The sequence below is a fragment of the Rattus rattus genome, chromosome 8 (genome assembly GCF_011064425.1).
Source record: "Rattus rattus isolate New Zealand chromosome 8, Rrattus_CSIRO_v1, whole genome shotgun sequence".
Classification (NCBI taxonomy): domain Eukaryota; kingdom Metazoa; phylum Chordata; class Mammalia; order Rodentia; family Muridae; genus Rattus; species Rattus rattus.
Window position 1 is genome coordinate 53,321,315 of NC_046161.1, and position 27,339 is coordinate 53,348,653.

Genomic DNA, 27,339 nt, shown 5'->3' on the forward strand with positions numbered 1-27,339 from the left:
TTTTCGTGGCGGACCTTCCTCGCTTCCGGGCCTCGCAGACACTTCTGACACGCCCCGGCTAGTTCCGGGAAGCCGGCCGCTGCTCAGCTAAAATTCCGGTTGCCCGAGTAACTGCCTGGAAGGTGGTAATACGCGGAACCTCCAAATCGTGTGACAGGTAGTCAGAGTGTTGCTGTCCACTCGTGTGGATCTATAGAGGTTCTCGGGTCCCCGTGAGGTGACGTCATCGTAAAGAGACGGTTCCTGAACTCATCTTGACTAGTGCTTCTTGAGGGTCCAAAACATGTCAACAGTCATGTTCCTCAATTGATTACTAAAGGCCATCAATTTCTCAATGGATCACTAAGGGCCTTCCATAGTTTAGCGCTCCTTTTCACTGAGTCCTAGTACCCAGGTTATAGCTGAGGCACTTGAGGCTCTAAAAATCGAAGTGTATACCTTGTGGTGGCATACACTTGTCCAGCATGCATAAAGACCCCAGTTTCAGTCCCCAGCAGTGGAGCAAAGAGGCTTTCTGATACATAATATGTCTTACATTGCATGAAAATTACAGTAATAATTCTAGGAAACAATATAGGCAAACCACATCGACAAAGACCAAATATAGCAGTACTGCTTATCTGGAAGTAGTGCAGAAGTAAGCAGTGTTGATGGATGGCTACTTCAACAAAGGAGGAAAGGAAGATGGCCTTGTCTCAACACAAAGTTCACGGTAGTTACAAAACTGAAGCTTAAAACTTAAATCAGTAAATGAAATATTGGGCAAATTAGAGGTCATGACAAAGCACTTTATGCCTTTCCAAGGCTGGGTTTATCTTCTTTTATTTGCTTTGGACTTAATACCTTGAAAATAGGACAGGAGAGCCAAGAAAGTGTTTTGAAGGAAGAGAGGCATAAGAACCTCCCTCTTCCAGTAACTTGAAAGACTGGCCAGTCTGAAAATCTTTTAAAAGCTGAATCCTTAATAGATACAGTGCTTAAGATATATATTCTGTTAAAAAAAACTTTGAAAAGTGGAAAATATAAAGATACATATTGGTTTGTCTATTTTGTTCTCAAATGATCAATTTATTTTCTATATATAATTACTGAGTTGAGGGCATGGCAAGTGTAGATCAGAAGACAACCCATTCTTTTCACTGTGTGGACTCTAGGAGTTGGGGTAAAGTTATCAGGCTACATGGAAAGTGCTTTTCTGTACCTGCTGAGCCTTTTCTGTTGTTTTGTTTTGTTTCGTTTTGTTTTGTTTTTGAGATAGGGTCTCATGTACTCAAGGATGACCCTTAACTCCTGACCCTCCTGACCCTCCTGCCTTTGTCTCCCAAATGCTAAAATTTGAGACATGCACCACCATGCCCAGCTCAAATCAAAGCACTTAACATCAGCTCTAGGTTCTCTTTGTCCTTTGAGTCATTGTGTTTCTATTTAGCAATTATAAGTTATTGCCACAACTGAGACAAGCCGTAGACACAAACACCCTTTGTTCTTCTCCATCCCTGTAGGGTTATACCTGTGGAAGTAATTCAAGAATATCTGTGTATTCGTTAATTCACTATTTCTCTTATTGATGTGACAAAATAACAGACAAAGCAGGTTAAGGGAGGAGGGGATTAATGATCACATTTTGAGGACAAGATCTATCCTGGCAAGGAAGCATGATGACAAAAGTATGAGGCAGTTGTCACATTGTATTAGCAGTCAGGAAGCAGAGAGAGAGGTGAACAATGATTTTTAGATCACTTTCTTATTATCATTAAGCCTAGGAGTCCACATATAGAATGGATCTCCCACCTCAGTTATTGGATCTACAAAGTAATAAAACTGCCCAGAGATTTATCTCTTGAGTAATTCTGGGATCATCAGGTTGATATTAACCATAACAATTTCAAGGCTCTAAAAACCCTTTGCATCATCTTCCTTTAGGTTCTTCCTTTAGGCTAATGCATAGCAATGTGCATTCTATTACTAAGTTTCAATCACAAAGGCAGCTGAACCCTAAATACTACTACTGAATAGTACTATTAAGTTTTAAATTTTGTTCTCATAATATGACTTCTTTCATACCTTAACTAGTTTCCTCCAACCCAATATTTGGGTGGTAGTTCATACCTATAATATTAAAAACTCTGAAGACTGAAGATTCAGGTTTGAAGCCACCCAAGTTAGGCTCCATGAGGAGACCATGTTTCAAACAAACTACCAGCAACAAAATTCACTCCAAATTTGCCTTTTCTAGTCTTCTCAAGTGCATGAATTTTAAGTTATAGTAAAATTTGAAAACATCTGAACCATGTTTAAAATTTTGGTATTTGAAAATATCATTACTGAAATTTGCTGAGCAGCTAGATACTATTAAAGGATAAAACCTGAGAAGGCAGATGAGGCAGGGGTCAGAGGGGAATCATGAGCTATCCTAAGAAGTTTATATTAGGGCAGTGGGAAGTTTGAAAGGGTTTCAAGCAGAAGAATAAAACAATATGATCCTTTTTTTTTTTTTTTTTTCGGAGCTGGGGACCGAACCCAGGGCTTGCGCTTGCTAGGCAAGTGCTCTACCACTGAGCTATATCCCCAACCCAAAACAATATGATCCTTGTTCTCAAAAAGATAGCTGGGGGCTGGAGAGATGGCTCAGTGATTAAGAGCACAGACAGCTCTTCCAGAGGTCCTGAGTTAAAATCCCAGCAACCACATGGTGGCTCACAACCATCTGTAAAGGGATCTGATGCCCTCTTCAAGTGTGTCTGAAGACAAAGTAACATGTAATAAATAAATAAATCTTTAAAAAATAATAGATAGGGGGTTGGGGATTTAGCTCAGTGGTAGAGCGCTTGCCTAGAAAGCGAAAGGCACTGGGTTCGGTCCCCAGCTCCGAAAAAAAAGAAAAAAGAAAAAAAAAAAAAAAAAGATAGCATGGGCTCCAGTGACAACTGCTAACTATGAAACCACCTCAGAAATCCAGGGGAAGAAGAATAACAGCTTGAATTTGCTTAAAGCACTAGAGATATGAGTGATTAAATCTGGGTGTGATTTGAAAGTAGTCCCCACATGTTGAGTGATGGGAGCACCAGCATACTCCATTTCTGACTACAGACACAGTGCCAAGCCCCTTACAATCATGGCACTCCCTGCTGTGCTAACATTGTATCTGTTCAAACTCTAAAAAAAAAAAAAAAAAAAAAAAAAAAAAAACATTTTTCCATGAAGCTGATCTTGTCAGCTATTATTTGTCACAGCAACAAGAAAAGTGCTGTAGAAAATTGGTACCAAGATACTGTGATAAGCCTGACCATGTGGTTCTTGAACTTTCTAAATTGGCTTCAGGAGGAATTTGAAAGATTTTTGGCACTGCAGACTAAAGATACCCTAGATTGTTGTAAACAAGAGCCTAAAGGGCCATTCTGGTGAGAGTTTGGAAAAAAAGGAAGTCAAGAGAAATGCATTCAATAGAGGCCGGCTGGGTTCATGAGGTTTTGGAGAAGATTGAGACTCTTAATGTGTTAGAGGCCACTTATGTTCCACTCTAGGAAAGAACTTCAAAACATTCTGTCCACGTTCTGAAAATTCTGAGTGAGGCTGAATTATAAGGTAATAGACTAACTTGTTTGGTATTAGAAATTTCAAGACAGTATAACCTTTAAGCTATAGCACAGTTACTGCTCACTGTTCTAAGTGCTACAATGACAGCAGAAAGATGTGAGTCCAACTTTGCAGTCCAACTAAGAAAGGAATGTGACTTTTATTTTTTAAAGATTTTATTTATTTATTTTAGAGTGCTCTGTCTGCAGGTGTACCTGCATGCCAGAAGGCGGCATCAGAACTCATTATAGATGGTTGTGAGCCACAATGTGGTTGCTGGGAATTGAACTTAGGATCTCTGAAAGATGGCTCTTAACCTCTGGGCCATCTCTCCCTCCAAGAGTGTGAATTTTTAAAAGTAGACATGGATCAACTGTGATTATCAAATACATGAATACTGGTAAAAAGAAACCTTTCACTGTGCACTGGAAAATAGGAATCATGTCCTGAGGACAAGACTCCATCATTGATGAGTCCAACTTGTAAAAGTGCAAATTCACTTCAAAAGATGAGCCTGAGTTGAAAATTCTGTGGATGGGTTTCTTCCCTGCCTAGGGAAGCTTCGTCCCCATGGTTGAGCAACCAAGTTACACAGCAGCAACTAAAGTATGGTGGTTTAAAAAAAAAAAAAAGCTACATTGAAAGCTCCAGCAGACTTTGGAAGCATCATTCATGGAGCTAGTTTTGTAGACATACAAAATGCAAGAGTTAAAAGAGTCATGGGGACTTTTTCCAAAAGGTCAGGCAACATGAAGCAAGGTCAAATTACCTATAAGGAGATCATTACATGAAACTTTCAGTGACGACTAAGTTACAATGGAGCCTGACATAATGTTACACATATTTAGTCCCAGTGTTTGAAAGGCAGAATGTGTAAACCTCAGTAAGTTAGAGACCAGCCAAAGCTATGTAGAGAGACCATGTTTAAAAACAAAAAAAAAAAAAAAAGGAAAAAAAAAGAAAAGAAAAGAATGAGACAAAGAAAAATTACAATAGAGATCTTAGGGACATGCCAACACAAATCCCTGTGCTTAGTGTGGATGTGGTGTTTTCCTGCTGGGTTTTGGTGTTATTTTGGCTACTCTTTCCTCACCATCACCACATTCTTTTAGATTGTGAGTGCTTATTCTGTACAACTTATTTATTTATAGGTAATCAGCTCACAATTGCTTTGAGTCTCAAAAGAGACTTTGAACCTTAAAATTTTTCTAAAATTTTAGTTGATAGTATCATACATTTATATAACTAATTTTATTTTTACATTCCCATTTTTCATCTTCCTCCTCCTACAACCAAAAACCTTCATAACAGTTTCCCTTCCTACTTTTGTGTGTGTGTGTGTGTGTGTGTTACAGTAGTGAGAGGTTGTTTACTGGAGCAAAAAAACACCTTATCAGTAGCTACAATATTGAAGAAAATGACATCTCAACAATGGTTGACTACTACTTGAAAAAGGGTATGGGCCTCATGGCCTCCCCAATCCATGATGAAAATGATTAAAGATCCAACCAGATGCAGGTCTTTGTGGATAATGACAACTGCAGTTCATAAGTGCAATGACTATGTCATGCCCAAAAGATGACTTTTTGTTACACATCTCCCCATTCTCTAGCTTACATATATTCCTCACCTTCTGCAGTGGTCCTTGAGCTTTAGAAGGAATGCTGTAGCTGTCCCATTTAGAATGAGCCTTTGATGACTAGGAATGGAAAGTTAGGGTTAAAGTAATGTGTTTTGGTGTAGATTTGACAAGTGGTACACTTGTGATGATCATCTTGGACATTAGTCTGGCTACATTTGGTTAAACTTTGAAATGTCTTCAAGAGAGGCTTAACTGGACAGGAAAAACCAACCTAAATATGGGTGACACTGTCCCATGGACTAGATTCCCAGACTGAAAAATAAGGGAAGAAAGAATCCAACTGAATGCCAACACTCATTATTATCTACTTCCTAACTACAGAAGCACTATGACCAGTCACTCATGCTCTTCCTACTGTCATGCCCTCTTTCTCATTGTGTACTTCATCCCCTCACACAATGAGCCAAAATAAATCATTTCAAGGGATTGGAATAGAAGCTTCTATTTGCCTGGTGTAATTGTCATCTCAGAGGCTACTGCCTCAGTCTGCTAACCTAGCCCTAGTTCTGGAAGCTTATAGCCTCCATACAATTTCATCTAGGCCTAGAATGTTTTCAGCCTTTGGAACTTACTGCTGAATATGCTCACCCTTTCTAGTTCTTTCTGAACTCTGTTGGCTGGTTTAACTCAGTTGTTCTGAGTCAAACTCATCTCCAAACTGACTGATTCAATCTGCCTTCCCTCAGCTTCTCAACTGCTGTGCTTGGCTTCAAACTAACTCTAGCAATCTGTTCTGATTTCCTAGCTTTTCATTCTGCCGAGTGCTGACTCCAATTCTTCTTTTCATTTGTTCTCTGAGACAGGATCTCACCAGGTAACCTTTGCTATCCTGGCACTCAGGATCTATAATTCATTCTGTCTTCACCGGTGTCTGGGTTGTTCTCTTTCTGCAACCTGTCTCTGTACAACTGTTCCAGTAAAACTGCCTCTTTTCACCCTTTTTTCTCTTAAATAGCCTCTTTTCCCCCTCTCTTCTCATGAGAATTGGGCATATCCTATTCTGTCACATCTTCTGCCACTCATTTATCTACCACTTTCAAACATGCATTCTTCCTTCTACAAACTAGCCCTGCCTTCATTGCTTGGAATTAAAGGTGCATTTCAAGGGCAAGTCTGAATTCCAGCCAGAGGAATTAAAGATGTGCGCCAAGGCTGAGCCACACTACAACCAGAAACGGATTATTTTCAATAAGTAACACAATCTTGGGGTTCACAGTATGATCAAATATCCTGCAACAAGGGGGGAGGGAAAACTTGCTTTAAGATTGTTCATTTATAGATGAATCAAGGCTGCCTACAAGATTTAGGGCTTGAGCAACTAAGGCAGCACATTGTTTTCTTATTAGGCAGCAAGGTAGAGTTATTAAGTAAGAATACCATGTACTACTCTTCAAAACAGAAAATCAAAAAGAGTTAGACATGGAGATGGGATTTTCATAAGACTTAATATTTACTGTATTGAGAAGCAGAATTGGATATAAGTGAAGTACTATAAGCCATGAAGAAGATCAGAATGTACCTCTGTGCTTCTAGTTGTTGTCTGTAATCTTAAAATCATTGGCTTTATGAGCTTTACTGTAAAGGGTCATAATTCCTGTTCTCATAGGATCACTCATATAGCAGTGGGAGTGTAACTCTGTAATAGAGCATTTGCCTAGCATGAGTGAAGCTCTAGGTCCAGTTCCCAACAACACAAGCACAGGCACACACACTACTTGTGTCAAATGAAGACTCTATCTAAAGTACCTGAAGCCGGGTGCAAACCTTTAATCCCAATATTTAGGAGACAGAGGCAATTGGATCTCTGTGACTTTGAAACAAGTCTGAGCTAAACAATGAGTGCCAGGATAGCAAAGGTTACCTAGCAAGGTCCTGTCTCAGAGTAGATGAAATGTCAGAGTCAGTACCTGGCATTTAGCTAGGTACTCACAAAATTACAAGTTTAAAAAATTGCCTTTAATCCCAGCAATCAGGACGTAGAAGCAGACAGATCTTTGAGTTAAAAGCCAGCCTGGTCTACCGAAAGAGTGCCAGGACAACTAGGGGTACATTTAAAATGCTGTTTCCAAAAGAAAACAAACAAAAAAAACCCAAACTGTCATAATCACCTGGACCCAAGGGGAAAACTGTAGCCAATTAGATTTAAACTTTTATATAATTTTAATTATGCAAATATGTATACATCCTAGAGCCTCCTTTTTGGGTTATGCACATGTAGTGTGTGTATGTTTGCATATATGTATGATATATATTCATGTTTGTATGTATGGAGATGTGTGAACCAAAAACCAACATCAGTTGTCTTCCTCACTTGCTTTCTACCTTAGTTTTTGAGACATGGCTTCTGACCAAAATTGGAGCTCCCACATTTGGCTTGGCTGGCTGGCCAGAGAGCTTCAGGGATCTGTCTATCTTCTCCAGTGTTGGAACTATAGAAGCCAGTTGCCTATCTCTCTTTTCGAGTGAGTATTGAGGTGCAAATTCAGGCACTTTACCAACTGAGCCATCTCCTAAGTTCCTCACCCCCAATTTCTAGAAAGGAAAATTCATCTGTTTTTCTCAGAAATTTTCTGTGATCTCACGGATTTTTTAAAAACTAAGGTAATAAGAAGTATCAGAATGCATCTGAATTTTTAGTTCTCCTACTCCAGGATAAGTTTTCATAATCAGGTTCTTGGCAATAGTCATTCCATTCATAATTGGAAACTATCTTAGATAGAGGTTAGCTTATGGTGTGTGATGCTATTTAAGGAAAACCAGTAGAACAGCTTCTCTAAAGTCCCAGATTGGCCAAGAGATGACCTACATACATTATTAGGGATTTGTTTTTTTCTTTTAATGATTTGCTCTTAAAGGTATTGCCTGTGTTATTATTGTCTCAAGTATGATGATTACTGGGTGGAAGTATAGTACTCTGTAAACAACAGGACATGGCCCTGGAAAAAGAAAATAGTTAAATATTTCCTGAGTACAGGAAAAAATAATTTTTGGTAATGCAGTACTCTCATTCCTATATCAGAATGAGGTTTAAAAAATACTAGCACTAGTCATTGGAGATGCATACCTTTAATCCAGCACTTGGAAGGCAGAGGCAGGCAGATCTCTGTGAGTTGAAGGGCAGCCTGGTCTACAGAGTAAGTTCCAGGATAGCCAAGGCTACATAGAGATACCCTATCTCAAATAATAATAATAATAATAATAATAATAATAATAATAATAATATTAATATTAATAATAATATAGAAAGGAATAAAGGAAGGAAGAGGAAGAAAGGAAGGAAGGAAGAAAGAAAGAAAGAAAGAAAGAAAGAAAGAAAGAAAGAAAGAAAGAAAGAGAGAGAGAAATGACAAGACAAGACACGACCCTAGCTAGCCAGGCACAGCGATTCTTATCTGTAGTCTTAGGTACTCAAAAGGCTGTGGCAGAAGTTTGAAGCCAGCCTAGACAGCAAAGCCTCACTCAGCATAGTTACACACCTAATCCTAGCCATTAGGAGGTGAAAGCAGAAGGATCATGAATTTAAGGCCAGCCTGTTCTATAAAAAGGGACTCAGTCTCAGAAAACCCCAAACTCACAAAATAGTTAAATATTTATTACTCATGGAGCAAAGCCTGTAAATCAATACTTATGAAATAAGTATGAACTAAATACCAACATGCTTTTTAAATATAATTGGAATAGCACTGTAATTTTTCTAAGGGCAGATAATAGAGCCATGACCCATACCAAAGCCTAAGGTGATAACAGGTTACTAAAATAACTAACCAGTCCGGTACCTCAGTACCTGATTGGGGACATGAGATTTGCAATGCTAAAACAAGTCCTGTGGTGAGGGATGCTTGAGTCACCCTATAGAGCACACCACTAAAATTTTGGTATATAATTGGCTCTAAAAACAGGTGGAGAAAAGGTGCTTTGTTGTTCGATTTATCAAATGTGTTTCAATACACCTTTTTTTCTTTAAAAAATTGTGTGTGTGTGTGTGTGTGTGAGGGAGTGAGAGAGAGAGAGAGAGAGAGAGAGAGAGAGAGAGAGAGGGGGGGTGGGGGAGAGAGAAATAGGTTGAGGACAAATTTGTGTAGTCAGTTCTTTCCTTCCATCTTTACGTGAGTTCCAGGAATACATCAGAATTGTACATTGAACCATCGCATAGCTTTCCTTTCATTTGTTCAGTCATTTGTTTTTTGTTTTGTATTGTTTTATTTTTTGAGAGTGATTCTCTGTGTAGCCCTGGCTGTCCTGGAACTCAGTCTGTAGACCAGGCTTTCCTGAACTCAGAGAGCTGTGCCTGCCTCTGCCTCCCAAGTACAGGATTAACAGGATTAAAGGCATATAACTCCCCCCTCTTCTCCCTCCCCTCCCTCTTGTGTGTGTGTGTGTGTGTGTGTGTGTGTGTGTGTGTGTGTGTGTGTGTGTGTGTGTGTGTGTGTGTTGTTTGTTGTGGTTTTGGGTTTTGTTTTTCAAGATGGGATTTTTCTGTGTAGCACAGGATGGCCTAGAACTCACTTTGTAGACCAGATTGCTGAAACTCAGCAATCCATCTGCCTCTCCCTCCCAGGTTCTCTGACTAAATGTGTGGGCCACTATACCAACTCTTTCTCTACTTCGTTTTTTTTCTTCCTTTTACATTTTAAATTTTATTTTATGTGTATGAGTATGTATGTGTGTATATATATGTATGAAAAAGTATGTGGTGCCTGAGGAAGCCAGAAGAGGGTGGTATGAATCCTGAAACTGCAATTACAGATGATTAAGTGCCATGTGATACTGGAAATCAGACCCAGGTTCTCCAAAGGAGCAGCAAGTACTCTTAACCACTGATCCATCTTTCTGGCCCCACTGTTTACTTTTATTTGTCCAGGTATTCCTGTGGTCTGTCAATCTAGAAGAATGTTAAATTTTAACTTTAAAAGTAAATTTTAGGGAAAGTACTAAACAATATGCTAAACTAATTTTGTTTTTTGTTTTTTGTATTTTTAAAAATGCACATTTATTTAAGTCACATATTTTATAAAACATCCACTAAATGTTACACAATTGTTGAAAAGATTTTATTTCACTGATTCTTAATGGTAAATAATAATAAAACATAAAGAAACAGGTTATCTACTCATTGGAAGCATGGTAGAGATAATAGCATAATAATAAGAATATAACCCTAGGGATTGGGGATTTAGCTCAGTGGTAAAGCGCTTGCCCTAGGGAAGCGCAAGGCCCCTGGGTTCGGGTCCCCAGCTCCAAAAAAAAAAAAAAATATAACCCTAGTATAAGCATAATAAATAAAATATAACCCTAGATTTCTCACTGTTATCTCTTCTCCGCCCCCCCCCCGGAGCTGAGGACCGAACCCAGGGCCTTGTGCTTGCTAGGCAAGCGCTCTACCACTGAGCTAAATCCCCAACCCCCTCACTGTCATCTCTTAAGAGATCCCCTTACCTCATCTTTAAAATTTAAATGGTCAGGGTGAGGACAGCTCAATTGGTAGAGTGCTTCACTAGATATACAAAGCCATAGGACTCAAACTCCAGCACCACAGGACTGGGTCTAGTAAACTTTTTGGTAATGCCTGTAATTCTAGCACTTGGGAGCTAGAGGCAGAAGGATCAAAAATTCAGGTCATCCTCAATTACATTGTAACTTCAAAGCCAGCCTGGGATATTTGTCATTAATTTCTCCCAAATAATTTCTACAAGCTCTTTGCCAATCTCCATTAATTACTCATAACTAGGTAATTTCAGCATTAGGATAAGGAACTATGATTTCTGATAGGTCTGTTCCTAATAATTGACAAAGTCTTATTCTTTCTCACACAATTAGATCAGAAACCATTTTAACATAAGTTTTTAGTTTGTACTCTGTTTATGTACTAAGAACATCCATTCTAAAATATTGTCTTCAATATGTATAACAGTATACAATAGGGGAATGAGTAGAAGGCAAGATAACTAGAATGAAGTCAAGTTTGGGATCTAAGTAGTCTACATGTGTGTCCTGCAATTTTTGCTCTGCCTCAGTCAACTCTTCTGCTTCAGGTGTTAATTGACTAGAACTGTTTAAGTTCAATCACCTTGTAAAGTTTGAAACAAATTACTCAACTCTTGAGTAATTAGTAGTTGGCCGTAACCAGTTAACATTTCCCAATAGGTTCAGAAGGTCTTCTCTTCCGATCTGACCTTTTGTGGTTGAACCTTTTTTTGATTTAATTTAAATCCTGGATGATCAGTAGAATCTCTTCTCTGTATTTTTTTCAGGAACAATCTATAAAACCCAAGTAAGTAAAATCATTTTTGCTTCATTAAACATTCTCTTTAATGTATTTACATCACAATCGGCCAACAACCATATAATAGTAAATTTTGGATTGAGGAAATTGTTTGCAATTTTTAAAAAAAGATTTATTTATTTTATGTATGAGAACACTGTCACTGTCTTCAGACACACCAGAAGAGGGCATCAGATTCCACTACAAATGGTTGTGAGCCACCATATGGTTGCTGGGAATTGAACTCAGGACCTCTGGAAGAGCAATCAGTTCTCTTAACCACTGAGCCATCCCTCCAGTCCCTGTTTACAATTATTTCAAGTTGTTGTTGTACAAAATATTGACCTAGAGTTGGACTATTTAACATTGCTTAAGGATAAACTTTCCATGGGTATCTTCTCACAGGTTGAGTATTGTTATAAGTAGGTACTGTAAAAGCTAATTGTTCTCTCTGGCTCTTGTAAGGGAATAGTAAAAATAGCAGTTTTTTGAAATGATTATTATTAGTATAGGCCATCCTTTTGGTAATAGAGAAGGTAAGGTGATGTCATTGTTACTGTTTTTCAACAAATCAATAGTTAATTCTATCTTACCATATAACATCTTTCCAGGTGTTCTAGAAAGAAAGAAAAAAAAAAGGATTCTGCCATACAGGAGATCATGATTTCATTTAGAAAGAGACCGTACTTTTAAAAAAAAAAAATCTAATTATAAACATGTAGTTGAAGAGATGTCACAAGCCAAAAAACATAGGAGGTGCTAAAGGAGATCAGAGGAGGCAGAGTCACTAACCCAGTTATTCTAAGAAATCACAATATGGAGACTGGAGAGAAGCTCAGAAAGTACAGACACTTGCTGCCAAGTCTGACAACCTGACTTCAATCCCAGGGGCCACATGGTGGAAGGACAAAACCTACTCTAGAAATTGTCCCCTGACTTCTGCATATTTGCTGTGACACATGAATCCAAATGCACACATGTTCATGTCTGTGCATATGCTCACACATATGTGCACACAGACATATACACACACACTGAAAAAAATAAATGTAATTTTAAAAGAAGTCTCTAGCCTCAAAATTTTTTAAATCTCTTATTTACTCTGCCTAACCTCTCTACTTATCTAATCCATGTGTTTCAAAACTGCTATTTATCAAATCATTTCAAACTCAGCACTTAAAGCCTAGAATGTGAAACATTCTTGTATCTTCCATTTGCAACAAGAATAGGTTTTGGTTGGTGTGGGGTTAATTATAAAGATGGAAACCAATAGGCATTTATTGACGTCCTACTTCAAAGTATATTGGATCTAGCCAAAATTAAATAAACATTGGTATGTCATCTGCTAATTCTTTTAGGTCTTTGTGAGAACTTGAAAGCTGTGAGAAAGAGAAGAAAGAGGAGAGGGAGCTTGGATGTCCATTTATTCTGTCCCAGTCCTTATCTAGGACTTCTCTGAGGCACATGTCCTTCTAACTGCCCTCATTACCAGCTTTTAATACTGCATTGCAAGTCGAAGTAGACAGGATGCAAAGACCATAGTGCAGCTGGTTCGTCAATGAACGAAGGACTACAGATTGACATTAACTGCCACAACCCAGAAACAGCAGCATTGGGTTGTGTCCACAAACATCAAAGCGTTCAGAAATGAAAAAGCTGTTCTGTCTTTTTTTTATTTTGATTTTTTTGTTCTTCTGGTTTCTTCTTTTAGAAACAATACCATGATTTAAAACTTATAATTGAGCTGGGGACATAGCTTCATACTACAACATCTGCCTAGCAGACACAAGGACCTGTGCTTGAATTCCACAGTACCAAACAACTACAACTAGCAGTCATCTCTGTCAACTCCAGGAACTGAATGTCAACTCTTAGACATCCATGGACCAAACGTTACATCTTCCAGTCATGTTTGAAGATGGCAGAGATCTGGATTCTGTAGTCCCTCAGTAAACATGAGTAGAGTAATAACGGAAAGCTGTGGTATATGACTTGTCTAGAATTTTCTATGAATTAATTCCCATTTTGCTCTTATGAACAGATAATGTTGATCTGGCAGGATTGCTCAGTGGGTACACACTTTTTACTGAGCTCGATGGCATGAACTTGATCTCTGGGACCCACGTGGTAGCAGAAGAATCAGTTCCTGCAAGTTGTCCTTTGTCTTACATATGCACCATGCAACGTGGGCACATGCATGCACACATACTAGCTGTAAAAAAAAGTAGGGAATTTAACATACTCAGAAGTGTGATTAACATACTTCACTGCCAAAACACTATTAGAGTTCACATTTTAAAGGAAAATAAAATACTAAAATCATTACATTGTCTCTCAATGTTATTAAACAAAATAGTCCCAAAGAGCTATATTATCTAATGGAATATTCCTTTATATAACAAAGGCAAGGTATGCGTAGGCACGTTCCCAAGGCTTATGAAATCTGTGAGACTAACTTTCTATATGAGTATAGTAGGAGATTGCAAGTGGAGACGATCAGATTCAAAGGGATGTTGTAGAAAAGTAGCCACATTCTAACTCTGAGAGGTTTTCTTTGAGGTACTGGGAAATGAATTTGGCCAGGACTTTGTGACTAAAATAAGCCCGTTCCCTTTATTCTGTTCTTTTTATTTTGGGGTTTTGGTTAATATGTTTTATTTTTTGAGACAAGTCTCTCTCTCTCTCTCTCTCTCTCTCTCTCTCTCTCTCTCTCTCTCTCTCTCTTCATTGTAGCCTTGGTTGTCCTGGAACTGTATATGTACACTACACTGACTTTGAACCCGCAGAGATCCACCTGCCTCTGCCTCCCAGTACTGAAATTAAAGGCATACACCACAATACCCTGCTTTAGGGGAAAATTTTTTCTAGTTTTGTTTGCTTTTTTTTCAGACAGGGTCTCCCTGTGTAGCCCATGCTGGACAGAATTTGAGGCCTTCCTGTATTAGTCTTCAGTGTGCTGGACATCACTATGCCTGACTCAGTTCAGCTAACTTTTAAAGGGACCATCATATAGCAGTTAGCACCATAGGCTTCAGAACAGGAAACCCACAAATTATATGACCTTAAGCAATGTATTTTATGAACTTGATATCTCATCTGAATATAAAATAGTAACTATTTCCTCCACTGGGTTGTAGCAAAAGACTAAGTTCATGTAAAGGACTCACATCATATGGAACATAGAAGCACAAAGCTTAGTTTAGGTCTGGTCTACACAGTGGTTCCCAGGACAGCCAGAGCTACATAGTGAGACCCTGTCTCAAAGAAACCCAAATAAATAAACTACCAAAAATGCCCTTAGCCCTACTCTTTACCATCCCATCTACCTTTTTCTTCTGTTTTATTCCCTTCTTTGTGTAACTTTGTCAAAGTTTGCTCCTAGACCTGAAAATTCAAAGCCCAATTCCTGTCTCCAGCCTACTTGTTACTTTGACAATGTTTATTCACTTGGTGTAATATTTTGCAAAGGAGACTGTGACAGGTTGCTTGCTTTACTGTTTTGATTGAACATCCAAAACTTACAGAGCCTCACACATTCTATGCAGCTGAACTACAGTCCCATATTTTAGAATTTTCTATCCATCTTCCTTCTGGTAATTTTTATTATTAATTAAATTTATTCTTAGACATTTCACACATGTACACCATGCACCACCTACCTTCTTAGAATTGTCTACCCCTGAATATCTCTTTTACATTCATGTCTATTCAGTTAGTTTTATGACACACTAACCAGGGCTACCTGTGTGACCATATCTGGTGAAATAAATGTTGTACAATTTCTGTCACATTGGTATATCATATATGCTTTATGTGTAAGAAGTGTAATGTTGTTCATGCCCTACTTCATGGACTAACACTTGTCCCTGTGGAGAGAGACAACAGTTTCTGTGTTGAAATGGATGCACGGAGGGTTGGGGATTTAGCTCAGTGGTAGAGCGCTTGCCTAGGAAGCGTGAGGCCCTGGGTTCGGTCCCCAGCTCCGAAAAAAAGAAAAAGGAAAAAAAAAAAATGGATGCACGGAGCAAGAGATTGTGACTTTCATAGTACGTGATCTCTTATAGTGTAATATTAGCAGTTCAATCCTACTTCTGTGTTTTACTAAATATCTAACCAAATACTAGACATAATTTGGAAATTAAATTTCCTGAACTCAAGTAAAATCTATAATGCTGACAGCATCAGATTTAAATAATCAGATAAATGTATAAGCACATACTTGCATGGCTGAGTTCAAGAATACTAAATTGTGCAAGTCCAGGGGAGTACATTCATAATAGAGTTTACATAATGGGAAGGAAAGGATAGAACAACATTAATATGAAGCTCTACTCATGACATGGTTGAGAGAGAAACGATATCATTTCTCTTACTTCTTCCTCTTTCCTCTTCTTTTCTTTTCTTTTCTTTCTCTTTCTTTGTGAGACAGGGCTTCTCATCCTGGAACTCATTCTGTAGACCAGACTGGCCTTGAACTCAGAGATCCACCTGTCTTTGCCTCCTGAGTGCAAAGACTAAAAGTGTGCAGCACCATCCACCTGTTAAAGTTTATATATTTCAACTTCAGCTCATTCTATCTAAAGCTTTCTTGTTAAGTTTTTGAAGCATATCTTTGTATGTATCTGAGGCTAGCCTTGAATTCAAGATCTGCCTACTTTGTTTTCCTGAGTGCTAGGATTATATAGGGTTATATATGCCACTGTGCATGGCTTCATCTTAAACTATTCTTTGTCTCTGTTCCATAAAAAAACATGCTTGTTCTACCAAATGTGAAATGCTTTTTGAATGCTTAATTCACCAATATATTAGTTTTATACAGGCCAGAAATGAATTCAAATTAGGGTTTTCAGTGTGAACACATTCATTTTACTCTTGAATATAGAATTAAGAATATGGATACTAGTGCTAATTGTTTACTTCACAAAGATGGTCTGTATAAACAGTTTACCAAAACTTGCCCCAAAACAAAATTGAATTCAAATGATGTCTAATTGAGTGGCAAAGAAAGATTTGACAGAATAGGATATGCCCAATTCTCAGGAGAAGAGAAAGAAGAGAGGCCTCTTAAGGGCATAGAGGAGAGAGGAGAAGAGAAGAGGAAGAGATACAGAAGAGACAGATGAGATGGGGGGAGAGATGTGAAGAGGAGGGGAGGGGAGGGGGAAAAAAGAGGGAGAGAGAGAGGGGTGAGAAGCAGTTTTAACAGGTTGAAGAGAGAGAAGCTAGACAAAGGTGAAGACAGAACAAGCCAAAGAATGAGAAGGAGCCAGAAGATTAGATTATTAAAGTTAGTATGGTGTAATTCAAGAATTGCACAGCAATTCAGGAGAAGCCAAGAGAACCCAGACTGAATCAGTCAGCTTGGAGAAGAGTTTGAGCCAGAATAGCTGAGTTGAACCAGGCATCCCGAGTTCAGAACTAGAAAGGGTGAGCTTATTCACCAATAAGTCCCAGAGGCTAAAAATATTCCAGGCCTAGGTTAAAGACTGTATAAAGGCTACATACAAGCTTTCAGGCTAGGAAGCCTAGGTTAACAGACTGAGGTATTAAGCCTCTGAGATGAAAATTAATACAGGAGAATAAAAGATACTTTTACAACATGCCAAGGATGTGAAGGCAGTTTTTTTAGCCAATAAACACTGAGAAACTGAAGTGGCACAGAAAAGCTCAAGACTCCAGCAGCCTATGGACGAAATCCTGCCAATAACTAACTATGTGAGCAAACATGAAATCAGACCTTTCTGTAGCCAGGCATACAGGTGGATGATCTAGCCTGGGCCATTGCTTCATTTTCTTGTACTGAATACTGAGATAGGCAACCCAGCTAAGCAACAATCAGATTTTGACAGATACCGAAATGATAAGTCACTTGTCACTTTTGTTTACTTTTGAAACAAACTCTGGGGCTGGAGAGATGGCTCAGTGGTTAAGAGCTCCAACTGTGGGTTGGGGATTTAGCCCAGTGGTAGAGCGCTTGCCTAGGAAGCGCAAGGCCCTGGGTTCGGTCCCCAGCTCAAAAAAAAAAAAAAAAAAAAAGAAAAAAAAAAAAAAAAAAAAAAAGAGCTCTGACTGCTCTTCCAGAGGTCCTGAGTTCAATTCCCAGCAACCACATGGTGGCTCACAACCATCTGTAATGGGATCCAAAACCTTCTTCTGGTGTGTCCGAAGACAGCTACAGTGTACTCACTCTACAGTGTACTCTCATACATAAAATAAAAATCTTTTAAAAAAAACAAAACAAACTAACAGGAAGGCTAGCCTTAAACTTTCTGTATAGGCAGAGATGACCTTGAACTCACATTTGCAATCTTCTTGCCTGCATCTCCTAGATGCTGAGATTACAGACATGTGCCACCTTAACTACTCATGTAGTTCTGGAATCGAAATCAGGGATCAAATCCATGCTAGGCAGGAACTGTACCGATGAAGTTACCTCCTCAGCCCCTGTTATTTACTTTAATTCACCTTCAACTTGTCTTGTGAATGACCAGTTGCTCAAGAGTTACCAGAACATATAATGCAGATTATACACTGCCATAAGAACTTAGTGCTTCTTAGCTTTCAATAAATTTGCTTTGTGGAATATCATCTGAGTCTGGTGGGATAGAAAAGGACAGAGGATCCAGCTACTGCAAACTAGGTAGTTCAGGGTCTGATACCTAGAAGAAATAGAATAATTAGCAGGAAGGTTGGTCTCTCCATTTATTGTATCAGTTTAAAATCTTGTCCTGGGCTGGAGAGATGGCTCAGCGGTTAAGAGCACTGACTGCTCTTCCACAGGTCCTGAGTTCAATTCCCAGCAACCACATGGTGGCTCACAATCATCTGTAATGGGATCTGATGCTCTCTTCTGGTGTGTCTGAAGACAGCTACAGCGTACTCATATACATAAAATAAATAAATCTTTAGAATCTTGCCCTATGAAGATAAAAGTAAATGTAAAGAAAATATAGAATTAGAACTTGATGGACACTGAACAACTAGAGGTAGCCAGAGCCTCTTGAAGAATAAGCATAATGTCTATAAGCAGAATATCAATGTGTATGATTACACACTTGAAAGATTTCATGTGTAAAAACAATACCACAAATAAAAGGTAGAGGTAAATCAGTGGAACAACACTGTTCATTATCTCTGATGTGTAAAAGCTTCATATGAATTTAAAAGAAACACATTTGTACATGTTATGTGCTTGAAAGTTGTATATAAACTGAACTCCAAATGGTCAAGAAAATGACAAGAAAACAAGTCAACTTTATTGTTGTTATTTTTTTTAGTTAGTTTTGTTTTTTGAAGCAGAGTCTCTCTATATAGTCCTGGCTGTCCTGAACTTACTACATAGACCAGACTGGCCCCAAATTCATTGAGATCTGTCTGCGTCTGCCTTTTCTGGGGTCATAGGCCCGTACCACTATACCTGGCAAATAGCTGTAATTTTTTTTTTAAAAAAAGCTACTATATGGGCTGGAGAGATGGCTCAGCGGTTAAGAGCACTGACTGCTCTTCCAGAGGTTCTGAGTTCAATTCCCAGCAACCACATGGTGGCTCACAACCATCTGTAATGGGATCCGATGCCTTCTTCTGGTGTGTCTGAAGACAGTGACAGTATAGTTATATATAATAAATAAATCTTTAAAAAAAAAAGCTACTATATTAAGCTATTCAAACATTTCTCACTGGGTGGTGGTGGCACACACCTTTAGTCCCAGAATTTGGGAGGCAGAGGCAGGTGGATCTCTGAGTTTGAGGCCAGCCTGGTGTACAAGGGGGTTCCAGGACAGCCAGGGCTACACAGAGACACACTGTTCCAAAATATAAACAAAATATCTCTAAAGTGCTAATGCTGAATTATAATTCAAAAAAGAAAATCAAACAGACTAACAGGGATAGGTAGGTGACTACCTGCCAAGTCTATGACCATACATACCTGACCTTGTCCGATCTGAAAAGCTAGGCAGGGTCACCTGGTCTCCTGGTCGGTACTTAAAGAATATATACTTGCTGAGAAGAATTTTGGGGGCAGCCTTTCTAGAAAGTATGTTATAAGCTAAAAGAGAAATAAAAGCTTTGGGGTTGGGGATTTAGCTCAGTGGTAGAGCGCTGCCAGGGAAGCATAAGGCCCTGGGTTGGTCCCCAGCTCCGAAAAAAAGAACCAAAAAAAAAAAAAAAAAAAAAAGAAAGAAATAAAAGCTTTGTTAGCATGCCTATTCATCTGGAAATAGGTAACTCAATAATTTTTTTTTTCCGGAGCTGAGGACCGAACCCAGGGCCTTGTGCTTGCTAGGCAAGCGCTCTACCACTGAGCTAAATCCCCAACCCCTCAATAATTTGATCTAAAGAAATTTGCTTTAAAATTCACCTGCGGAAGAGTCCAGGGAATGAATCGAATTGCCTTTAACAAATAAGAAAAACATTTAAAGTCATCATTAAAAATGGTGCTGTAGGGGTTGGGGATTTAGCTCAGCGGTAGAGCGCTGTTTAGCGAGCGCAAGGCCCTGGGTTCAGTCCCCAACCCCAAAAAAAAAAAAAAAAAAATGGTGCTGTAATCTGTAAATTCATCTGGAAAAAGTCATGATCTATAGCTAAACTGAAAATAAAGCAGTCACAATCCATGCTGGAGGACCGCCCCACAGCATATATGTTCATTCACACAGGCAGAAAGTAAGCAAGCTAGGAGAACATTCAAGACTTATCCATGTTAGTTTACAAGGCCTAAAGTTTGTGTACTTCGAGCCCCAGCTGAGGAGCCATGATTGGACACTGCTAGAAATACCCACCTTTCAGGAAAACCTAATTTCTCCTTTTCTTTTCTCTCTCTGTCCTTTAGATGCTGGCCAGAGCCTAAGTCTGATTTCTCTAATAGTTGAGGTTTCTCACTCTGAAGCAGCACCCTGATCCCTCACATGCAGCTGCATAGAGAGTCTCTCTTCCCTGTCTCCATCTGGTGCAGAGATTCAGTTTCCCTGCCTGCTGCTTCTACACTTAGGTATGCATAACTGTTCTCTCTTCCCCTCGCCTCCCCTCCCTCCCCCTCCCTTCCCCTTCCCTTCTGTCTCTCTGTCTCTCTCGCTCTCTGCGCTCTCGCTCTAGCTCTAGCTCTCGCTCTCGCTCTCTCTGTGTGTTTTGGTTTTTCTTTCTTTTTTTTTTCTGATTTAAGCAACTTTTTTTTTTCTTTTTTTCGGAGCTGGGGACTGAACCCAGGGCCTTGCGCTTCCTAGGCAAACGCTCTAACACTGAGCTAAATCCCCAGCCCCTTAAGCAACTTTTTTTTTTTTAATTTTATTTACTTATTTATTAGTACACTGTTACAGTCTTCAGGCATACCAGAAGAGGGAATCAGATCTCATTACAGATGGTTGTGAGCCACCATGTGGTTGCTGGGATTTGAACTCAGGACCTCTGGAAGAGCAGTCAGTGCTCTTAACCACTGAGCCATCTCTCCAGACCTTAAGCAACTTTTTTTAATTGGATTTTTTTTTATTTACATTTCAAATGTTATTCCCTTTCCTGGTTTCCCATAAGCCCCCATTCCACCCCCCTCTCCTTCTTCTATAAGGATGTATCCCTCCCCATCCACCCCACCTTCCTGCCCTCCCCCACATTCCTCTACACTGGGGTTCCAACCTTGGCAGGACTAAGGGCTTCTCCTTCCATTGGTGCACAACAAGGCCATCCTCTGCTACATATGCAGTTGGAGCCATGGGTCAGTCCATGTATATGTTTTGGTTTTTCAAGACAGGACATCTCTGTATAGCCATAGCTGTCCTGGAACTCATTCTGTAAACCAGACTGGCCTCAAACTGAGAGACCCACCTGCCTCTGCCTCCCTAAGACTGGGATTATAAACATCTGCCACCGCTGCCCGGTTTACACCTATTCATTTTAACTATCAAATTCCCCCACTTTATTACTTCTAGGCAAAATAAGATGCAGAACACAAAATGTCAATTGAAAGGTTTCCCAAGGAGCAGAAAGATGGCAAGCAAATGCAGTTGAATTTGTTGAGCCTAAACAGTTGCAGAGGAACCAAAGGACTTGCTTTGGGCTTCTGTAGCTGTGCCTGAAGCCAGAAGACTTTATTGGTTAACCCCGTCTGCTCATTCTTTCTCAGACCTTTCTAGTTCTCCCAATAGACTGCAGCTTATGGAATAAGAGTTTGGGTGTGAGGCTGTTTAAGTCCTAATTCTGCTTTCATTTCAAAAGGGAACTAGGCTTGATAAACACCAAGACACATGAGTTCAAGTAATAAGACAATCAGAAAAGAGAAAATGTTAAGGGCCTAGACTGCTTTTCTTTCCTTTTTCTTTGGGTGTGTATGTAGAGGGCGTGTGCATGTGGGTATGAATGGAGTAGGGCGTGGAGCCAGGGGTCAATTTCAAATAACTTCTTTATCACTCACCACCATAGTTTTGTTTAATTTAGTTTAGTTTATGAGACAGAGTCTCTCACTGGGCTGGAGCTCTATTATTTAACTAGACTCCCTGAACAGCAACCCAAATAAGCCTCCCTTCACTCCCTTCCCAGGGCTGATAGGGTTACAGCCATGCACCCTCACGTCTGGATTTTATTTGGGTGATAGGGATCTAAACTCATGCTTCACAGAGGACTTTCACACTGAGCCATTTCTCCAGCCCCCATACTGCAGTCTGCCAGAATAACTTACTTCTGTGGAAACTACATATCTACAAAGAGCAGTGCTTTGCTATACTGGGCACAATACACTGACTGGGCTGAGGGTGGTCACTGATGTTTATAATCCAGCACTCAGGAAGCCGAGGAAGGATAATTACAAGTTGAGGGCAAGCCTGGGCTACATAGTGATTTTGTCATAAATAATAACAGTAATTATGATGATGATTCTTTAACTGGATTATTATCAGGAAGTGCTGCATACAGTTACTGCAGCTCTTTTCACTTCAAATAGTCTGACCAGAAAAATTCCCTAACAAGATTGCCCAACAATTTGTCTTTTAGCTAGTTCCAGATCCGGTCAACCAAGACTGACAAAAACACTAAGTTAAGATATATAAGTTAAGATATATATATATCCTTAACTATCCACTCTATCACAGGCAGTTGTAGTGTGCTTACCCAGCATGCAAAGGGGCAGGTTCCTAGCATAAGGTCACCTTCCCTCGTCTTACGCTGGAATTTGCTTCTTTCATCTTGCTTTTCTTGGAGCAAACAAGGTAGAGGCCCTGAAGTCTATGTGCTTGGTTTCAAATTCAGAAAGACCAGTAACTATGTAATCTTTCTGTTACCCTGTCTTGGCTTCATTTGTAAGGTAGAGAAGCTAATAGTACCTTATTTGTAGTTGTGGGTAAAGATCCTATGGGATGTTATCTATAAAATGTTCAACACGGTACTTGGCACACATAGAAAACATCTAATAAGCGTTGTATACTTATTATTCAGAGTAAACAGACTGAAATAGTAACATAATGGGCAGAAATGTTACTAAAACAAGAGGTCAAAGAAGCTGAATTGAAGTTTTGAGGCAAAAGAGAAAGGGGCATGAGGTAGACAAGGTTGAGTCAGAACCAGATAGTAGCAAGCAGGAAACTGGACTCTGGAAAACCTTAAACAAGCATTTCTGTAGATTTGGGATAGAGAGGAATTGTAGACCTTAGAGATTTAATTGAAGCAAAAATTAAGATCTAGAGGGTGGGAGTAGATGAGATGGACTTACTCTTATTCGCCTTGCTTAGGGCAACTCGGGGGCAAAAACAGCTGAACTCCAAAGTGTGGGCAGAAACAGTAAGTAAGGAATTGACGACACTGGGGAGGAGAGACAGCTCAGCTGGTAAAGCAATTGCCATGCAAGTGAGAGCACCACATAAGATGCCAGTCGTGGTGACTCAACTGTAACCCCAGTGCTGGAAAGGCAGAGAGAAATGGTAGCCAGTCTAGAGGAATATGAAAACTTGGAGTACAGTGACAGATTTACTTCAAAACTAAACTGAGTGGGGCTAGCTAGCGAGATGACTCAGTCATTAAAAGTACTTTGTGGTCATGCAAAGGCTCCCAGTTTGGTTCCCAGCATCTGCAGAGGTTTTCAACTGTCTGTAACTCCAGTTTCAGGGGTTTCGACTCCTTCTTCTGACTTCTGCAGGCATGGTATGTGTCTTAGTTAGGGTTCTATTGAACAGATACCATGACCAAGGCAACTCTTTTTTTTTTTCTTTTTTTCGGAGCTGGGGACCGAACCCAGGGCCTTGTACTCGCTAGGCAAGCACTCTTCCGCTGAACTAAATCCCCAGCCCCGACTAAGGCAACTCTTATAATGACAAAATTTTATTGGGGCTGGCTTACAGGTTCAAAGGTTCAGTCCGTTATCATCAAGGCGGGAACATGGCAACATCCAGGCAGGTATGGTGCAGGAAGAGCTGAGAGTTCTACATCTTCATCTGAAGGCTGCTAGTGGAAGACTCAATTCCAGACACCTAGGAGTAGGGTCTCAAAGCCCATGCCCACAGTGACACACCTACTCCAAGAAGGCCACACATCCAAATAGTGCCACTCCTTGGGCCAAGCATATACAAACTATCACAACATTTCACCTCCAGATGTCTCAGTTTACCTCCTAAGCAACAAGGATATTCTCTTACATACCCACAATATTACTAATTTGGAGGGGAAACATCACATTAATCTAATACAACCACCAACATAAATTCTGTGTTCAAATTTCTCCAGTTGTCAAAAGAGAGAATGTTTAAACACTTTTAAGAAGTTCAAGATCAAAGCATTTCATCTGCCTACATTGTTTCCAGTCTTCAGTTTGAATATTCTGTTACCTCACTCTGTTCTTCACAATATTATGTCCTTCTGTAGATGGACCAGTTATCCTCTAGAAAACTCCACATTCTGGATTTCTGTGACTCTTTCTCTTATGAAACCAGGTCAAATATTGCTAAGCAAAACACTGCAGTGGTGATTGTGCATACCTCCCACTACGTCAAATCAAGAGGCACATTGTGTGGTGTCATCTTGATACTGTGACACTTGCCAAATATTTCCATTGCAAAGGTAGATTTTCCCCCTTGGAGCCAACAGACATTTGGGGTAGTGATAATTTGATATTCTGTTTCCAAAGAACTTACTACTGGCTTGAAATATACTGATGATAAAATTAGAATCTGAAATGTTTCTCTGACTTTTTATATTTTCTTCCCAAAAGATTTAGAGTGTGTGTGTGTGTGTGTGTGTGTGTGTGTGTGAGAGAGAGAGAGAGAGAGAGAGAGAGAGAGAGAGAGAGAGAGAGAGAGAGAGAAAGTGCCCAGGGATGTCGGAAAGAGGCATTCCATACCCTGGAGCTGGAATGTGAAAATTTATTTTGCAGGCTTGAAAATTATATACAGGGCTGGAGAGATGGCTCAGTGGTTAAGAGCACCGACTGCTCTTCCAGAGGTCCTGAGTTCAAATCCCAGCAACCACATGGTGGCTCACAACCATCTGTAAAGAGATCCGATGCCCTCTTCTGGTGTGTCTGAAGACAGCTACAGTGTACTTATATATAATAAATGAATAAATAAATCTTTAAAAAAAAAAGAAAATTATATACATCACTCATTCATTTAAGCAATAAGTTTTTGTTTCTAGTAAATGTTTTTAGCATCTCATTTTAGTTTTATGTAGTACTAGAGCCTCAACCCACACCTCTAACATGCTAGGAAAGCATGATACCACTGAGCTAAAGCCCTTAGGGATTTAATTTTCAAAACTCATTCTTGATTAGTTCCAAATAGCTTGTCACTTCCATTGTGACTCTGTTTTATCTACATTGACAAGTTATTAAAATAGAGAAGCCTTTCTTTTCATTGTGTTAATTGAATTAAATTTAATTTTATTGTGATTAGGATAAAGAAACAAGTGAAATAAAGAGACAGCTTTTAGCATATTTGAAACTGTCATAGTTTTTAAAAAATATTCTAGATATTTAAAAATAAAGTCTTGGGGTTGGGGATTTAGCTCAGTGGTAGAGCGCTTGCCTAGGAAGCGCAAGGCCCTGGGTTCGATCCCCAGCTCCGGAAAAAAAAGAACAAAAAAAAAAAAATAAAAAAATAAAGTCTTGGACTGGAGAGATTGCTCCGTGGTTAAGAGCACTGACTGCTCTTCCAGAGGTCCTGAGTTCAAATCTCAGCAATCACATGGTGATTCACAGTCATCTATAATGAGATCTGATTTCCTCTTCTGGTGTGTCTAAAGACAGCTACAGTGTACTCATATATAATAAATAAATAAATCTTTAAAAAGAAAAGAAAAGCCTTCCTCCCCTGCCTCTCTCCCTCTGTCCTGCCTTTCTCTTTTTCTTTGACTAGGGGTTTTCCTTTATAGCTAAACTTGTTCATCCCGCCTCGGTCTCTTGAGATTGTAAAGTATTTACTACTAAGTCTTGCTATTTTCTCTTTTATTGAGTGTGTGTTCCAGATTATATCCTATGTTCTAGTGTCATTTCTATTGCTATGATAAAAAATGCTAGCAAAAAGCAACTTAAGGGAAAGAAGGCTTACTTTAGCTTGCTTCCTTGTGCTCAGCTCATAGTCTCCACTCTTAGAATTGCCTAGGGAATGCTGCCACCAACAGTGGGCTTGATCTTCCCACATCAATGAACTTAAGGCAATCTCCTAAAGACATGCCCATAAATCACAACCCAGTGTAGAAATTTCCTTCTTGAAACTCTTGTCAGGTAATTCTAGGTTGTATTAACTTGACAATTTAAGCCGAGTCCTATATAAAATATAGTTCCAGATAATCTAGGCTATCCTCAAACTTGCTATGTAGTAGAGGATAGCCTTAAATTCTTGATCTTCTTGCATTAGCTTGCTGAGTGCTGAGATTACAGACATGAGCCATGATGCTTAGAACTCTATTGAATCTTTATTCCAGCACCAACTTTTTTTTTTTTTTTTTTTTTTGGTTCTTTTTTTGGAGCCGGGGACCAAACCCAGGGCCTTGCGCTTGCTAGGCAAGCGCTCTACCACTGAGCTAAATCCCCAACCCCCAGCACCAACTTTTTAAACATCCATGACTTCTTTTCCTCCTCCTCTTCTTCTTCTCTTGGTTTTTCAAGAAAGGATATCTCTGTGTACTTTTGGCTGTCCTGTTACTCAATCTGTAGGCCAGGCTATCCTTGAACTCACAGAGATCCATTTACCTCTGCCTCCCAAGCACTGGGATTAAAAGTGTTCATCACCATGCCTGGAAAATTCCATGATTTTTTTTAAAATGCAATATGCAAACCTTATATAACAAAACAGGTAAAGCAAAACAGGCATTCATATTAAGAAAAAAGCTACAAGAAAATTTATCTTTAACAACTTAAAATAACCTACTTGCGGTTGCGTTTAACTGAGCTCAGTTGCTGTGAAGAATACAGCTCATGCACATGTATGGATGAAAGATTTGTACATTTTTCAAGTCTTCACTGAATACAACATTATATACGCATATACATTAAATTTGAAAAAGATTAGATGATCCAGCTGTACTTCTCTTTTGTTCTTCTTTTGGAAGAGGTCATCTAAAAGGAAGAGCATGAGGTTCTGGCTCATGAGTCATGTAATGAACCTGGCCTAGACTCCGCTGTTCACGAGTCTCCTCCACTCCTCTTTGGACATCAGATGAGTCTTAGGGACTTGTTTAGAGAATACTCTGGATAACATGACATGCCGGTACTCGTACTGCTCATTGAAGTACTTGTCTGAATAGTAGATCTGCTTGTGTGCCATCCTGCCGGGCTCAGAGGGAAAAAAAATGGAAGCAGGAAACAGAGCTCAAGGGGCTCCGTGTCCGTCCAGGGTCGGCACAACGACTCCAAGTCCATGATTTTCAATTAGTTCCTTTCCATTTAAACTTA

At 39.4% G+C, this 27,339-nt stretch overlaps 1 pseudogene; it reads right to left on the reverse strand.

Annotated features, from left to right (window-relative positions):
* Nucleotides 1-83: 83 nt before the first annotated feature.
* On the reverse strand, nt 84-27,211 carry LOC116908183 (annotated as a pseudogene).
* Between the last annotated feature and the right edge of the window lie 128 nt (nt 27,212-27,339).